At 45.6% G+C, this 16,715-nt stretch overlaps 1 long non-coding RNA gene across 1 annotated transcript; it reads left to right on the forward strand.

Annotated features, from left to right (window-relative positions):
• The first annotated feature begins 1,397 nt into the window (after positions 1 to 1,397).
• Positions 1,398 to 11,760, forward strand: LOC137544278 (uncharacterized). The gene is made up of 3 exons (XR_011025807.1): positions 1,398 to 1,583; positions 8,445 to 8,577; positions 11,539 to 11,760. It is a non-coding gene; the product is annotated as an uncharacterized lncRNA (long non-coding RNA).
• Positions 11,761 to 16,715: the final 4,955 nt, after the last annotated feature.

Below are 16,715 nucleotides of genomic sequence, written 5' to 3' on the forward strand. Positions count from 1 at the left end.
GGGGGGGGATTTCGCCGCGGAGGGGGGCTTTGAGGTGCCCCCCCCCCGCAACACCGGCAGGCAGGAGCGATCAGACCCCCCCAGCACATCATCCCCATAGTGGGGGAAAAAGGGGGGCGATCTGATCGCTCTGGATGCACCCTGATCTGTGCTGGGGGCCGTAGAGCCCACCCAGCACAGATCACAAATAACAGCGCTGGTCCTTAAGGGGGGGTAAAGGGTGGGTCCTCAAGTGGTTAATAAACATTTTGTATTTTTGCATATATGTGGTGTAGTGCTATTAATTAAGGGCTTTATAAATGATTTAGTCAGTGTTTGCCCATTGTAAAATCTTTTAAATCCCTGATTTACATTCTGACATTTATTACATGGTGACATTTTTACTGTTGGCAGATGATGTAGCTGCTGCATGTTTTTTGGCAGTTGGAAACAGCTGTAAACAGCCATTTCCCACAATGCAGCAAGATTCACAGACAGGAAACTGCCAAGAGTACGTACTCAGAATTTCTTTGTGGGAGGGGTTTCACCACAATATCAGCCATACAGCGCCCCCTGATGGTCTGTTTGTGAAAAGGAATAGATTTCTCATGTAAAAGGGGGTATCAGCTACTGATTGGGATAAAGTTCAATTCTTGGTCGGAGTTTCTCTTTAAGGCCTTGCTGCAGGGTGGCACAACTCAGCATACAAGTGATCCACCCCTTTTCTCCCCACCAACAGAGCTCTCTGTTGGTGGGGTCTGATCGCTCCCCCAATGTTTATTTTTTTGTTATAAATATTTGTTATTATTTTTTTTATTAAATTTGACCTTTTTTAATATTTATTTCTCTAGCTTGCCAGCCAATCACCGTGATCAGCTGTCATAGGCATCAGCCTATGACAACCGATTACTGCAGTGTCTCCCAGGGGGACAGCCGTGTCACACGGCTGTCCCCAGTACATCGCTGCCGTAGATCGCAGTGCTGTACTAAGTGAATAGATGGTGGTTTCGATCGCTGCTAGGAGACTGATGGCGGAGCGGAGCTCTGTTATTCCAGCAGGGTTGTGCGTGCATCGGCAAGCGCGATCCCCTGCAAACTCCGCACCTAGGACTGCATGCCGATCGGCTTTAGGCAGTCCTGGGGCTGCCGCCGCGTCCACGACACTTGCTGTGGAGTGGTCTTTTGGTGGTTAATACTAGGTGTAAAAATAGTATTTATCAGTTAGGAACATAAAAGGTTTCACATAATTTCGCTTGACATTTTACTCGTGATTCAAAAAAATATTTAATGCTTACAATACCATGTATTAAATTTTTTGTGAGTCCTCACCGGTACACCTTGCTAATATTGGATTGGACTTTGCTTTCATGTTGTTGACTAAAAATGTTGTCTCTACCCTTTGAATATCACAGCTAACATCAAGACTCATCAGACCAATCTGGTACTGTTCAATTTTGGTGAGCTAGTGCAAACTATAACCTCTGTTCTTAGCTAATAGGAGTGGCACCTATTTTGATTACTACTGCGCATGCACAGCCTGTCTCTCATATATGGAGAGGAGCGTGGCCACAAGCAACATATTTGACAATATGTTGCTTACTGCTGTAAGTATCTAAAAAATGTTTAATATGATTACAGGCACACATTAAATACCCTTTCTTCCTATTTTTTATTCTCTGTTTAAATGCCAGTAACTTCAGCAACTTGTCTTCACCATGTCTAGATGCTGCCACGTGATTATCTATTTTTGTTATCAAGCAGATTATACCGTATACTATATATACAGTATATATATATATATATATATATATATTACATATTACTGTTGCAATAGTTTTAGGCAGGTGTCAAACAATGCTGTAAGCAAAGAGTGATTTCAGAAATATAAATAATGATTGTTTATTGTTATCAATTTACAAAATGCATAGCGAGCGAACAACAGTAAAATCGAAATCAAATCAATACTGCATCAGCAAGGTCTCTCCCAGACAAAGATTTCACAGCAGACTGGGATTTCAAGATGTGCTGTTCAAGCTCTTTTGAAGAAGCACAAAGATTGTAGAAGCAGTGATCGGCCAACGAAACTTAGTGCAGCAGATGAAAGACACATCAAGCTTATTACTCTTTGGAATTGGAAGATGTCCAGCAGTGTCATCAGCTAAGAAATGTCAGAAACCAGTGGGACCCAGATACATCCATTTACTGTCCAGAGAAGTCTGGCCAGAAGTGGTCTTCAATATTCACCAAACAATGACTTGATGTAGATTTCTCTTTTGTTCATTCACTGCATGTTGTTGATTGATGAAAATAAATCATTAACACTTCAATTTTTGAAAGCATTCATTGTTTACAGCAGTTATTCACATCTGCTTAAAACTTTTGCACAGTACTGTTAATATATATATATATATATATATATATATATATATATATATATATATATATATATAATGTTTTCCTGATACATGTTTTCCTGCATGGGTTTTTCAGGAATATAAACTGTATATATACAGTATAATTAAGCCCTAAGTAAGGGCTGGTTCAGACGGACGTTTGGAGGCGTCGTGTTCATTGGTGTCGCGGCGGCAATGCGTTCGGGCTTTCAGCAGCGTTCGCGTTGCGTTCGGATGCGGTCACGTTTTATTCTTCCCCTAGGGGGACATTACCCGTCGCGGTTAACTGCCCCTGGAAGCTACATGTAGCTTCCAGAGGCTCCTTGAACGCCAGGGAAAATCGGGACCCAAACGCCGCGTTCATGCAAACACGCATGAAAGCTCGGTACAAATGCTCCCATTCAGTTGAATGGGAGCATTTAACGCCAAGCCCCGAACGCTCTTGGTAATTGCTCTGCAACCGTCCGTCTGAACCAGCCCTAACTTACTTCATCTCACAGGCAGCAGGAAAGTGTTTTTACAGTATACATTATTTGATATTCTGAAGAATGGTAAGTTGTGTTGAACGTATTAAGTTATTTTCTGTTCAACTTCCATTCAGATTGCATGTCAGTGAAATCACACCTCTAATTGTGTTGTTCACGCTTCCTTAAAGGGAAGGTCCAAGCAAAAAAAAAAAATGAGTTTAACTTACCTGGGGCTTCTACCAGCCCCATGTAGCCATCCTGTGCCCTCATAGTCACTCACTGCTGCTCCAGTCCCCCGCTGGCAGCTTTCTGACCTCGGAGGTCAGGGCCGCATTGCGTACATTTTTACGCATTCCCGCTAGTGCAGGAACATCAACATATACATTTTTACGCGTTAGTGGTGCAACGCATACATTTTTGTTCCTGCACTAGCTGGAATGCGTAAAAATGTATGCAATGCGGCCCTGACCTCCGAGGTCAGAAAGCTGCCAGCGGGGGACTGGAGCAGCAGTGAGTGACTACGAGGGCACAGGATGGCTACATGGGGCTGGTAGAAGCCCCAGGTAAGTGAAACTCATTTTTTTTTTTTTTGCTTGGACCTTCCCTTTAAAGGGAAGGTCCAAGCAAAAAAAAAAAATGAGTTTCACTTACCTGGGGCTTCTACCAGCCCCATGCAGCCATCCTGTGCCCTCGTAGTCACTCACTGCTGCTCCAGTCCCCCGCTGGGAGCTTTCTGACCTCGGAGGTCAGGGCCGAATTGCGTACATTTTTACACATTCCCGCTAGTGCAGGAACATTAACGCATACATTTTTACGCGTTAGTGGTGCAACGCGTAAATTTTTGTTCCTGCGCTAGCTGGAATGCGTAAAAATGTATGCAATGGGGCCCTGACCTCCGAGGTCAGAAAGCTGCCAGCGGGGGACTGGAGCAGCAGTGAGTGACTACAAGGGCACAGGATGGCTACATGGGGCTTGTAGAAGCCCCAGGTAAGTAAAACTCATTTTTTTTTTTTTTGCTTGAACCTTCCCTTTAATAGCTTATCTATCTCAGCTCTGATGAGTTGAATGATAAATGGTCTGAAATTAAAGTCAAGATTGAATATACTGTAGATGTGCAAAGAAAATACACGGCAACTGGAAATACTGTATAATGATACAGTTTCAGATCAACAGACACAGGAATGTAATATATTTATAAAAAGTCTATCTGTGTCTCACTAAGGGCCCTTTTCCACCAGCGCGTTTGCGCTGGCTGAATCGCAAAACCGCAAACCGCTAGCGATTTTACAATCGCTACGGTTTGCTTTTTAACATAGGAATCGCGGTATGTCATTTCCACTACCGCGATTCGCTTTTGTCGGGAACGCGAACGCGCGGCGGAGCGATAATTGCCGCGATTTTGCTATGCAGTGCATAGCATAGCAAAATCGCGGCCGCAAACGTCGGGGGAATCGCCGGTTTTGCGATTCAGCAATCGCTAGCGTTCAGCGTGAACGCTAGCGATTGCAGGTGGAAAAGGGCCCTAAATGTGTGTACAAACACACTATTAGTATTGCCCATAAAGATCAAGTTCCATCATTAGGGCAACACTGTAATAAGCGCTATACAGACACTTTGCTTGGGTATACTTGACCATTGAATATTGTATATAGGCAGATGCTGGTCAGCCCTACCCTGCCTGTAGGTTACTCGCTCCCTGCCTATATACTCACATGCTAGTGGCAGGCAGCTGAGGCCAGTTTTATATGCACCACCTTGTATTATGAAAGGTAGATGCCATGACCTATCCATCTTCTTGGACAAAACAATCAGGTCTGTAAGTGTCCCCATGTTTTGCCTTATGCTGGGAATACACGGTTCATTTCTGCCGTGCGTTTCTGCTCTCAATCATTTTTGCCGCTCAATTTCAGCTCTCGATTCTTATCTTCCTCTCGTTTTTATCTTTTTCCATTCACTTCTATCAGAAATCGAGCGGCAAAAGAATCGAAAGTGAGATCGTACATGTCGGAAATGATCTATCAAACCATCTAATCAGCTACAAAACGAACCGTGTATTCCCAGCATTATGCTATAGATAACAATGACAACCTGAAAGAATTAAAGTCTTTAACTTCTCCCTAAACCATCATTATCCAAAGTATAGAAAGACCTAACTTCATATGAAAAATGCATTGATGACTTAAAGGGAACCTGCACCAAGTAAAATTATCCTATATTATAAAACCCCTGTGTCTCTGCGTCCCCTCCTGTCCCTGTGTCCGTGATTTTGCGCTACTGCACATGTGTAGCACGTGGCGGATGTTGGGACTGGAAGAGGACGGTGCCTTGGGGGCAGGCGTGTGCGGTGTGCGCTGGCCACGCGCGCGCATGCACGCTTACATGCAACGGTGGTCACTGGGAGGGAAAGGAGGATGGTTGTAAGTGAGGCCTACAGCCCTTTATGTTAACGGGCTTAGGTCTGCTAGTTTAAAATAAACACATGATGTACATGCAAATAATTATTACATACTTACCTCGCTGTCAAATCCTTTCAGAAGCTCACCATTTTCTTCTAACAAAGATTCCTTCCAGTTCTGACTAGATCTACTCAGAACAGAAAACCTTAGGGCCCTTTCCATTATATCAGTTGCTGACGGTTATAACTGAAAGGACAACTGATGTGAAAGGTAATGTCCATGTTTTTCTAGGGCTCAAACGGGCAATATTACAGGTTAGGAGACGTGCTGATGTTGTTATGGAGTCACCAACATTTTTAAAAATGGAGGATGGAGAATTCCATCGATCACAATGGACAAACAGGACCTGGGAGATGAGAAAGAGATTGATGAGTAGACTACCTCTATTCCTTTTTACATTTGTATTATTACAGACAATGGCCTTGATTCACTAACCGGCACTAAGCCGGTTAGTGTGCCTTATCACTTAGTGGGCACAAACTACAGTGCTAACCTTATCTGAGGTTTGTGTGCCTTATCTGAGTTAGTGTGCCTTATCTGAGGTTAGTGTGCCTTATCTGAACTTAGTGCCCCTTAAGTAGCTTTGTGCACACTACAAGATGCACAAAGCTACATTGCGCATTGCACCGCGCACAGCGTAATGCGTCAATCTTTGCGCGCGGTGCGACAATAGCGTTCACCCGCTATACTGTATATGATGCGACGATAGCACTGATGTACATCATGTACACAGTATAGCGGGTGCGATGTTATCGTGCAGTGCACGATGTAGCTTTGTGCATCTTTTAGTGTGCACAAAGCTACTTAGAGGCACTCAGTTCAGATAAGGCACACTAACTCAGATAAGGCACACTAACCTCAGATAAGGCACACTAACCTCAGATAAGGCGCACTAGCCTCAGATAAGGCACACTAACCGGCTTAGCGCCGGTTAGTGAATCAAGCCCAATGAGTATAAAACTTTTTCTGTATTTTTTTTTTTTTACTTGAAATCCATGGCTGTTTCTGCATGCCTCTGGCGAAGAAATATGTCACACAGACCTCCTACTATTGCTGATATCATTAGGAGATCATTGCAACATATTTAAATGACAGCTCAGTACAATATACATTTATGCTGGTGCGCTGCAAGGAGGAAACATATGGGACTTTTCAGCACTTTGTTATCTAACACATCCCCATGGAACTTAACACAGATACGGCAGATGTGGAACAACAAGTTTATTGGGCTTAAAGGGAGTGAATAATCTTTCAGTTAAAGAGTACACCAGAGTAAAGAGCTCATACAAGTGCAAGTTCAAGTCTTGTTTGGTTTGACTGTGCAATGTCTGAACATCTTGGCACTGTTCCTGATGACAGTAATGCTTTTTTTCATTTTTAGAAGCACATAGAGGTGTGTGACTATAGGACAGATGGAATTGAAAATGATGTGATGATTATATATGAGGATAAAAATTATCAATTTTGTTAGCAATGTAAATTTATTGCATATAACTGGCCCAGATATCCTGGCCTAGTTTTATTAGGACCTACTGCTATTAAAGGACAAGAGCCTATAGCCATTGCTTGTGTAATAATCTTGTTACAAAAAGTTCTCACTACAGCTGGCTGAAAGCAATGGCACAACCACAATTAAATGAAACTTGACACAATCTTTTCCCCCTAACAGAATACATTTATAATATGTACTGGCAGGTGTATTAGATCATGTATGTTCTTCATCCTTAAACAACTTTTGTAGTACTGTGCCCTTGTGTGTACATGTGTGTTTGGTGTGAGCATATATTCTATACTGGAGGAGTGTGAGCTAAGGCAGTGTTTCTCAACATTTTATTGGTATGTACCCCTTATAAAACCCTGTACTCACCAAGTACCCCCTAGCATTGAAAACATTATCACAAGTACCCCTTAACAAATATATATTTAATTGTAGTACATGATAATTGGTTCTAAACAATTTCCAAGCATTTTCTATTGCTTTTAATTAGCTAAAATACTAATTTGGTGCTGTTTATATAGGATTTAGTATTTTCAAAAACTCTAAAATGTGTTATTCTTGGTAAAGTATATCAAGCCTGAGTACCCCCTGGAACCATCAGAAGTACCCCCTGGGGTACGCGTACCACATGTTGAGAACCTAGGAGCTAAGGTATCCCTGGACTAAGAAAACACAGGCACAGCAATAGTGCAATAAGTCAAAACACTAAACACTAAAATGTATAAGAAGTGTGGAATCACTCAAAATGTCTGGTTGCAAGACTTATGCAACTACCAATAAGACTTATATAGGATTTCCCACCCCAGTATGGGTATGAGGGTTCTCAGAAGGTCACACTCCCAGTAGTTAGATAGATCCTTAACCACTTGCCGACCGCACGCTTATACCGTGCGTCGGCAAAGTGGCAGCTGCAGGACCAGCGACGCAGTTCTGCGTCGCCAGCTGCAGGCTGATTAATCAGGAAGCAGCCGCTCGCGCGAGCGGCTGCTTCCTGTCAATTCACGGCGGGGGGCTCTGTGAATAGCCTGCGGGCCGCCGATGGCGGCTCGCAGGCTAAATGTAAACACAAGCGGAAATAATCCGCTTTGTTTACATTGTACGGCGCTGCTGCGCAGCAGCGCCGTAAGGCAGATCGGCGATCCCCGGCCAATCAGCAGCCGGGGATCGCCGCCATGTGACAGGGGATGTCCTGTCACTGGCTGCACAGGACGGATAGCGTCCTGTGCAGCCCGGATCACCGGGGGGGAAAGGTAGGAGAGGGAGGTGGAGAATGTCGCTGCGGAGGGGGGCTTTGAGGTGCCCCCCCGCAACATGCCTGCAGGCAGGAGCGATCAGACCCCCCCCCCCCTGCACATCATCCCCATAGGGGGGAAAAAAGAGGGGCGATCTGATCACTCTGCGTGCACCCTGATCTGTGCTGGGGGCTGCAGAGCCCACCCAGCACAGATCACAACAAACAGTGCTGGTCCTTAAGGGGGGGTAAAGGGTGGGTCCTCAAGTGGTTAATAAAAACTACTCTAAAAGCATACAACCTCCCAAAAGAGGTGTAAATATAGATATTGGTTGGTGGAGGTGCCCAAAAATAATAAAACATTTAAAAACATTTTAAAAATCATTGAGTTGCTCAAGTCTGTCTGATCTCTGGCTATAGGTACATTTTTGGTAGCAACTATTGACCTGAGGAAGCAGGAAATGCCCCAGAAATGCATTATCTGACCCTACTGTGTGCAATAAACTTGAAAAGAACACTGAGTCATATTGGCTATTTTGAGATCTCCAGGAAGGTAAGCCAACTATAGCTGTCCTTTTTAAACTGATTTTAGTTATTTTACTATTTTTGGGTGGCTTCCCCACCAATATGCATGTATTATATTTATCTGTTTTCTCACTGTTGTCACATAGGAAAATTATATTTCGTGTCACGGAGACACTTGGTCACGCTACGTTCCACGCTACGTAGCATGACCAAGTGTCTCCGTGACACGAAACGGCCGTCGCTCCCCGCCATCCACACCCGCCGCCCACCTCCTTCACCATCATTGCTCCACATACCGGTATGTTAACTATTTAACTGCTACACAGAGTCCTACGTGATGTTTTTTTCTACTGCTGCAATAAACACGGATGTTACAAGACGGAAGGTGCACGCATTTCCTTTCTTCATCACCATGAGCAGTTACCATGTCCCCCGCACATCAAACGCAGTTACCATGCCCCTCGCACATCAAACGCAGATACCATTTCCCCCGCACATCAAACGCAGATACCATTTCCCCCGCACATCAAACGCAGATACCATGTCCCCCGCACATCAAACGCAGATACCATTTCCCCCGCACATCAAATGCAGATACCATGTCCCCCGCACATCAAACGCAGTTACCATGTCTCCCGCACATCAAACGCAGTTACCACCTCCCCCCACACATCAAACGCAGGTACCACATCCCCCCGCACATCAAACGCAATTACCACGTCCCCCCGCACATCAAACTCAGATACCACATCCCCCGCAAATCAAACGCAGACAACACGTCCCCCGCACATCAAACGCAGTTACCACGTCCCCTCGCACATCAAACGCAGTTACCACGTCCACCTGCACATCAACTGCAGATACCACGTCCCCCGCACATCAAACACAGTTACCACGTCCCCTCGCACATCAAACGCAGTTACCACGTCCCCCCGCACATCAAACGCAGATACCACGTCCCCCGCACATCAAACGCAGGTACCACATTCCCCACACATCAAACGCAGATTACATCCCCCACACATCAAATGTAGATTACATGTCCCCAACACATCAATGGCAGATACCAATTTCCAGTTCTTCTGCTACTTAATTAAGTCATAATCCACAAACTGTAATTTCTGTAGGAAGATGTGCAGGCAGGAGGCTTACCTTACTAGGCTGCCTTAGGGTTAGCACTGCACTCCTGAATTAATGCAGCCACTTATTTAGGGGGGTCCGGGAGGGGGGGGGGAGAGAGAGCGGAACACATGCAAGGCCGGCCAAGGGGGGGCTCAGCAGGGGGCACAGACATACAGTAGTGCAATCTCCCTGTCCCCTCAGGCATGCGGCGCCAGCCAAGAGAGTCACGCTGCCTTCAGGCGGGGGGCGGCGACGCACGCACGCACGCAGAAAACAAACTGCGGCTGCTGCTAGGGAGAGGGGCGTGGGCGGGCAAGGCGATTTGGAGGAGGTGGAGTGGGCGGGACTCTCCACCGATACTTTCCACCAAGTCTATTGGCTGGGGCTGGGCCTGGGCGGGGGGGGGGGGGGGCATAGAAGCGGCAGAGCATTACGTGGTGTAAATAAACCACGATCGACGACAATCCACTGCAGCTGATTTTAATAGCGCCGATCAGCCGCACGCAGTCTAACCCCCCTCCGCAGCAGCGCGCCCCCTCCCTTCATGCCGCTCCATGCACCTGCTTGTAGTGCCAGCAGGTAAAGGCGTCTCTGCACAAATGCAACAACACTATTGCATACTCATCCACAATCCAATGGGCAGGGCCATCGCCAGCAAAGTTTGTACGCACATAGACATTAAACACTATACGCACTCGGGGGCCAGTTTTGTAGGGACAATTGAACAAGCACCATTTAGTTTAAGGGTAGTTTGGCAATTCAGGGCTAAATGTTCTGCATTTGGAAGGTTAATGGCACTGGATTCTAGGTGGGATTTTTGATAATCTGGAACACTGAAACAATTCTGTATGGGACTTGCATTGGTCCACCACATATTTATATGCCAATTTGTTCACAGTAAAGCTACTGACTTTGACTTTCCAATCAGACCAAGTGGGGATATGCACTAGTATTTTTAGAGAAAGTGAGATATTAATGCCCCTCCTCCCAATTTGAGCACATTTTAAGAATAAGAGTTCTGTGGGATTTTTTGGGGGTTGTATATTGATATCACAATGCTCAAAAAAGTCACATGTCATTAGTAAGTGTTAAAACATTTTTTACTATACATAATAAAAAGAAAAGGATCACAATACATTTATACCATTGTACCATTGTACAATGTACATTGTACATTGTACATTTATACCATTGTACATTGTACAATTTATACATTGGACCATTGTAGTCCCTTACACACTCCAATGAGTTCTGGTTCGCCATGAGCTTGCTGGTTAGTCTGTACTTATTCCATGCCATGCACTGATAAGGATCAAACAATCCAAAACAGTCTGTATGCATGTTGGATTATTCTGGCTCTGTACAAATTAACAAACTGGCACATCATTGCATTCCAGCGGTTCTGGAGGTGTGTATAGCTTATAAGGGTACAATGGTTAATTTGCATATATTCAGCAGTGGTGCCTGGGAGACATCTCGAGCTCACTCCAACCTGAATTATCGCAAATTCTTTCTGTTTTAAGAAAGCAAACTTTTGTTTTTCTTAGCATTTTAGTAAGGGGGCTTTTAGGACCATTGTAATCCCTTACACATTCTAATGAGTTCTGGTTCACCATGAGCTTGCTGGTTAGTCAATACATTTATATAAAAGGAAACTATCAAAACGATCAAATAGAGTGAAAATTGACAAGAATCTTTTTTTTTCAATCAAGAAAAATGATTATTCTATTTTTTTAATAAAAATCTAATCGGACATGTTGGAAAATCTGGGTGATTGTTTGGGAAATTGCATAGTGTATGTTAAGTTGTATAAGAAAATACTATTAGATAAACCAACTTTTTCTTCATATTCAATTGTTTTTTTCAGATTTTTGGAAAAATCAAAGGTTTGTGAATGGCACCTTGAGAAGAATTTTAAAAATGATTTGACCGAATGGAATAATTGATCTAATTTCTCCAATAGAAGAAGACATTAAAAAATTGTACCGTGTATGGGCACCATAAGTAACACATTTAACTGTATTTTATTATGCGGTATCTGCAGTTTAAACGCAATAGCAAATAGTCCTGACCTACTGGGGCATTAGTAAAATGCACTCCACATTGCGCAAGGCAAGCGAATGGCCACCATGAGGGCATCCCGACTCTGCATGTGGTCTGACACTGACTGATGAGCACATTTATCCGTTAGTAATTTAATCCAGCTTTTAGCATGCTGTTTCAATAGAAAAGCCAAACAATAAGCTTATCCATATTCTAAAATAAAACACATTTCCCTGTAACTTTAATGAGTGAGAATTTTATTGTTATCAATGGAACATAGAAATGCAGAACATGGATGTTCCCTGTTTTCAGCAGATGTGCAGTCCGATTTCTGAATGCCAAGGGTGGCTTCTCATTTAATAAATCATTCTATAAATGTCTGCTTCGTGCTCAGGTCTCCCCCACATTACTGGAGAGGATATTTTATTTATTTTTTTAAAGCTTGCTCGCATTCTCAACCTCTTAAAAGCAGATGGTGTTTTGGAACTGTACCATAATTACATTATCTTACATTGTATGAATGGAATCATCTATTCATCTCCTTATAAACCATCAGAAGGCAATTACTGTAGTGGTCCTCCTGTGTATCATTTTGGAATCACCAGCTAAACATGTGGCATTAAGATTAGGCAACTTTGAAGTGTTTGTGTGTTACCAGTCACCATTAATGATGATGAAGAAAGAAGTCTCCTAACAAGCAAATTTTCACTGACTTGGAAAGAAAAGGAGATTGAGCCAATGAAAGCCAGCAGCTGCTCATTTAGAAGTTTTGATTGGCTCTGTTTAACATTTTCCTTGGGACAGAGGAGATCTGCATGTTTGGAGGATGTTTGGTCCATCACCACTATGAGATGGTGGCTTAAATATACTTACTATTCCTGGTTTATCCTGGCTCCTCTAGCAGTGGCTTACTTTGCATACAGCAGCCAGTGGCGTAGCTAAGGATCTATAGGCCCCAGTGCAAGTTTTACTTTGTGTAAGGTGTAATAAGGGGCTGGGGAACAGTTTGTTATTGATTACAACTATTTTAGGCATCTATAAAAGTGATTATTACCAGCATAAGACCAATAGAGTGCTAGTATTGTGGTTAAGGGAGGGCCCCTCGGGGGCCCCTCTGGCCTAAGGGCACCATTGCAGTCGCAACCTCTGCACCCTCATTGCTACACCACTGACAGCAGGGTATGTGCAGTCTAATACTCTCTACCAGGCCCAAGAATGGCCACATCATCTTAGACACAATATTAGTGGAGGGTTTAGTATTTGCCTGATTTGAGGACCACTGGAGCACACAGCATCACTGGACAATGTAATGTGCTCCAGCTTTTGGTGATGGAGGTAGTGGTGGAGCAGGATTAGATTTGCAAAAAATAAAGTCTCATTGCAGTAGACTGTAAAGCATAATTCCAGATTCTATTTTGAGTTAAGGTAAACAGATCACATCAGTAGTTAAATTTAGCAATACGCTCTTGAAACTGGTGCAAGCATCTTTAACAGGAACAGAAAGGGAAGTGTATGAGTATATACGGAATATCTTTTTGTATTAGGCTATGGCTACACTAGGGAGCCATGCTTGTATCTGAATTCTCATCTAATTCCCACTAGCTGTGCCATGCACAGCTATGGGGGTTCACATGCTTGATGCGAAAAAATGCAGCAGGCACTCTGATTTTTTTTCCCCCACATGCAAATTTGGATGCAGCCTATGGGCTGTTATATTGCATGCAAATTCACGTGTGGGGAAATGGATTGAAACCTAGGCTGCATGCTGGTAGTATAGCTCAATGTACCCCTCATCTACATGTTATATTATGTTTAAGAACAAGGAATAGTTCTCACCAGTGGCGGACATACGGCCGTGCAGCCGCACGAGGGCCCCTGAAGTTCCGTTGCTTCAGGGGCCCATTAGGTATTGCTGGGTTGGTTTTTTTTTTGTTTTTTTTTATTGTACTTTTTTTTTTTACCTGGGGGGCCCCGACTCCTCCCCCTCACCTCGGGGCCCCCCCTCATGCCTCGGGGCCCCCCCTCATGCGGCAGGAGAGCGGAAAATACAGGAAGTCTCCGGGGCTCCAGCAGACGCTAGAGGCCCAGCCGCTTGGTCTCCGATATGTCTCCAAGTTGGAGACATATCAGAGACCAAGCGGCTGGGCCTCTAGCGTCTGCTGGAGCCCCGGAGACTTCCTGTATTTTCCGCTCTCCTGCCGTGCATACCGGGAGGGGGGCCCCCCCAAGGTGAGGGAGGGAGGGAGGATAGGAGTCGGGCCCCCCACCCGGATAGCTACCCACAGACCCGGCTACCTACCTACCTACCCACCTGGCTACCTACCCGGCTACCTAACCACCCACCCGGCTACCTACCCACCCGGCTACCTAACCACCCTGCCGGCTACCTACCCACCCGGCTACCTACCCACCCGGCTACCTAACCACCCACCCGGCTACCTACCCACCCGGCTACCTACACACCCACCCGGCTACCTACCTGGCTACCTAACCACCCACCCGGCTACCTACCCGGCTACCTAACCACCCACCCGGCTACCCACCCACCCGGCTACCTACCCGGCTACCTAACCACCCACCCGGCTACCTACCTACCCAGCTACCTAACCACCCACCCGGCTACCTACCCACCCGGCTACCTACCCGGCTACCTAACCACCCTGCCGGCTACCTACCCACCCGGCTACCTACCCGGCTACCTACCCACCCGGCTACCTACACACCCACCCGGCTACCTACCCGGCTACCTAACCACCCACCCGGCTACTTACCCACGCGGCTACCTAACCACCCACCCGGCTACCCACCCACCCGGCTACCTACCCGGCTACCTAACCACCCACCCCGCTACCTACCTACCCAGCTACCTAACCACCCACCCGGCTACCTACCCACCCGGCTACCTAACCGACTACCTAACCACCCTGCCGGCTACCTACCCACCCGGCTACCTACCCGGCTACCTAACCACCCACCCGGCTACCTACCCACCCGGCTACCTACACACCCACCCGGCTACCTACCTGGCTACCTAACCACCCACCCGGCTACCTACCCACCCACCAGGCTACCTACCCACCCACCAGGCTACCTACCCACCCGGCTACCCAGCCACCCACCAGGCTACCTACCCACCCGGCTACCCAGCCACCCACCAGGCTACCTACCCACCCGGCTAAGGGCTGCCTACCTACCCACCCACCAGGCTGCCTACCTACCTACCCACCAGGCTACCTACCCACCAGGCTACCTACCTACCCACTCACCCACCAGGCTACCTATCCACCCAACCACCCATGGGAGCTGCGCGCCGGATGGAGGCTGGGACAGGAGGTCTGCTGCTGCAGGTGAGTAAATGTTTTTTTTTATTATTTATATTAGCAGGTGTATGTTCTGGGCAGGTCTGCCACAGGATTGCGTGTATGTTCTGGGCAGGTCTGCCACATGATTGCATGTATGTTCTGGGCAAATTTGCTACATGATTGCATGTGTTTTCTGGGCAAATCTGCCGACATGATTGCACGTATTTTCTGGGCATATCTGCCGACATGATTGCACGTATTTTCTGGGCATATCTGCCGACATGATTGCACGTATTTTCTGGTCATATCTGCCGACATGATTGCACATATTTTCTGGGCATATCTGCCGACATGATTGCACGTATTTTCTGGGCATATCTGCCAACATGATTGCACGTATTTTCTGGGCATATCTGCCAACATCATTGCACGTATTTTCTGGGCATATCTGCCGACATGATTGCACGTATTTTCTGGGCATATCTGCCGACATGATTGAATGTATTTTCTGGGGAAAGGGTCACCAAAACTTCGGCCCACTGTCTTTGCGTTGCACTTTTCAAGGGAACCTGAGGTGAGAATAATATTAAGGGCTGCCATATTTCTCTCCTTTTAAGCAATACCAGTTGCCTGGTTGCCGTGCTGGTCCTCTGCCTCTTATTCTTTCAACCATAGACCCTGAACAAGCATGCAGCAGGTCAGGGGTTTCTGACAATATTGTCAGAACTGAGAAGATTAAGCTGCATGCTTGTTGCTGGTGTAATTAAGTTTATTACTGCAGCCAAATAGATCAGCAGGGCCGCCAGGCAACTAGTATTGTTTAAAAGGAAATAAATATGGCAGCCTCCATATCACTCTCACCCCGGGATCACTTTAAATTACAGTTAGCTCCGCCCTTATCCGGTCATTGCCACGCCCATTTTTTGCCGCGGCTCTCTCCACACCCATTTTTTGCCGCGGCGCGCGAAGCAGGTTATAGCCACGCCCATTAGGGGGCCCCACAATTGAGATTTTGCACAGGGGCTCACTGCTGGCTGTGTCCGCCACTGGTTCTCACATACAGCACAACTCCCTGCTTTACCAGAAGCAACCCCTAATAACGTGTGCTTCCTTCTTCCTGTATGTCTAAATGGGTGTAACTACCGGGAGCAGCCCATGCGACTGCAAGGGTGCCCAGAGGTGTGGATGGCCCCAACTACTAACCTCCCCTCCCTCTGATACTCCAGATCAGGTGCTTTCATGGCTACACGTATTCACATGTTATGGGTTTAAAGATCCTGATGGCCACACTTGTTTAATGACCCTTATAAAACAGGCCCAAGGAAGGTTTGTGAACATTAATAGGACCCCATCAATGTTTTGCAATGATTCGTAGTTACGCCCCTGTGTCAAAATGCTGGTAAAACTAAATATTTTTAAAAATTCATCTCTATTTGAATGGTCTAATGTCCCTTTGTAGCCAGTGTGCTATATTAACTGTAAACCTGGGATTCCACTAAAAACCTCCCAACGTTTTGAGAAAGAGGGACACATTAGGACACTCTCCTGCCGCACCTCTAATCACACCCCTGCCACACCCCTAGCTATGCATACTGCTAAAAATACATAAATAAAACATGTCATTTTAGAATTGGTCATTTCTATTATTATCAACTTTTCTTCATGTTAACATTTGAAATTAAGAAATAGATCCATTTAA

This window comes from Hyperolius riggenbachi, chromosome 2, assembly GCF_040937935.1.
Source record: "Hyperolius riggenbachi isolate aHypRig1 chromosome 2, aHypRig1.pri, whole genome shotgun sequence".
Taxonomy (NCBI): Eukaryota; Metazoa; Chordata; class Amphibia; order Anura; family Hyperoliidae; genus Hyperolius; species Hyperolius riggenbachi.